Source organism: Hevea brasiliensis, chromosome 9 (assembly GCF_030052815.1).
Source record: "Hevea brasiliensis isolate MT/VB/25A 57/8 chromosome 9, ASM3005281v1, whole genome shotgun sequence".
NCBI lineage: Eukaryota > Viridiplantae > Streptophyta > Magnoliopsida > Malpighiales > Euphorbiaceae > Hevea > Hevea brasiliensis.
Genome location: NC_079501.1, coordinates 36,105,822 through 36,107,971, shown reverse-complemented (window position 1 = coordinate 36,107,971; position 2,150 = coordinate 36,105,822).

Genomic DNA, 2,150 nt, shown 5'->3' with positions numbered 1-2,150 from the left:
CTTAAGTGAGACCATTGTGACTCCACCATCTTTCCTGGGCATTACCTGGTGCATTTTATATAATTCTAATGGATGATATTTCGCCTCACGCCCCACCCCACCCCTACAGTTTGGCGACTCCACTGGGGACTAAATGGATAGTTACTCCAACATGTTTCTATTAGTCTAATATTATTCCTTTGTTAAACTTTTTGCATTGCACTACACTATCACACGGATCACCCTTACCCTTTCAGCCTCGTTAGTACTAGCCAAGGAGACCATGGTTCTACTCGAGCTATGACGAATTGGTGAATGCTAGCACCCCATGCCTGTACCTTCGAGTATATAAAAGAGCCACAGCTCCGGCCGTTGTGCTTAATGGACAAGCTCTCGCATGGGTGACCCTTTTCCTACCCAATAAAGCCCATGAGCCATAGATTTCAACCCTAGGTACCCCGTAGATTTTTGTTGTGCTGGATTTATAACCTTACTATTTAAACCATAAGGTCTAGTGGTAGTTGAGATGAACCTAGGCCTATGCATAAACCCAATGTGTGTATAGGCCCAAGTCCATTTCAAAACCCATGTTAAGCAAGAGGATGCTTACTTATGGTTAAACTTTAAGGATATAAATCCTTTGTTTGTGAGGGAAGGATCGTCCTGGACCACCCCCTGTTGGTGTGTCCAGTGTACCATAGCCTAGGATAGAATTTTTCTTACCTGCGTGAGAGTTGAAGGTATAAGGGGCGAAGATTCGATTACGGAGATTTTTTTTTTCGGTTTTGATTCAGTCTTTGGTTTAATTTAAGTTTGATTTATATGGTTTGGTTTTGATCCAGTTTTGGTTCTATTGGTATGGTTTGGTTTTGGTTTTGTAAAAGTAAAAGGCAAAAAAAAAAAAAAAGAAAAAAAAAGAAAAGAAAATGGTCCATTCATGCATTGCATTCATGTACGTAGCATGCTTAGGTTAACCCTTAAATCCTATTTTTTTGAGCAAACATAGCCTCAAAACACACCAAAGAGACTTCCAATCAGGTCACTTGGGTTAGGGAAAGGGATGAGACTAGTAAGGATTTCACTTGTACTACTTAAGATGGAAGAAACTATGGCTGTGCTTGATGAAATATTGAATGCCATGATGTTTGAGCTAGAAGAGAAAATTGTGGTCAACTTTAGAAAGAGCCCCAAGGTAGGCTGATTAAGTGGCATTAAAGTTATTGAGGTTCAAATTGTGTCTCACACCCTAAGGAGATTTTTCCAATTCAGCCAACCCTTATCTGAAGTTTTGGAGCATCTCAAAGCTCAAGACCTCCTATAGCTCTTAGCACCTAAACCACTACCAAATCCACTCCCACCTAGCTATGATATCAACCAATATTACCGGTTCTACCAAGCCCACAGTCATGACACCGACTGATGCTTTCAACTTAAGCATGATATCTAAGACCTAATTGATGCCAAAAGGATAATTAACCCAGAAAATCAACCCAAAAGCCCCATGCCTAGCCAAAATTTCCACCTACATCAGGTATCTACATGATCTCCATCACCCCAAATAACCCTAACAGAATTATTGACTTTATCCAACTCATCCAAAAGCCCAATGAACCTATCCAACCCATCCAAAAGCCCAATGAACCTCAGTCTATAAGGGTTGTTGGCATTTGTGATAATTCTAGCTATGATAAGGGTCTTTTGAATGTCTGGGCTAATTCTAATGAGGAGATAGTTGTATTACAACTAGATGGTTCAGTTCCACTAGTGTCTGATTTTCAAGTTGTTGGGATCTATGAAAACTAGATGGATTTAAAAGTGGCTACTATGAAGAAAGAGATGAAGTTTTTTCTTAGCACAAGCCTAGGAGAAAGTATAGATGGTCTGGTAACTTTTCTTGAGATGAAGGGGCAGATCACGAGTCATGGTTTGGGCTATGAGCCAACAGAAGAGGAAGAAGAGCCAAAGCCTCCTAAGTTCTTGAAAGAGGGGGCAATTGCCTTGACATATGATTAGGGGTTATCACATGTGAAAGAATTAGAGCAGAAAATCAGCACCATTGATCTAAAGACTGCATGGAAGCCAAGAACTAAAGTTACACTCCTAAGTTTGAGTTCGTCTTTTGTAATGCTCACAGTAGTGATACTAATGTTTCCAATTCTGATGTACTTGAT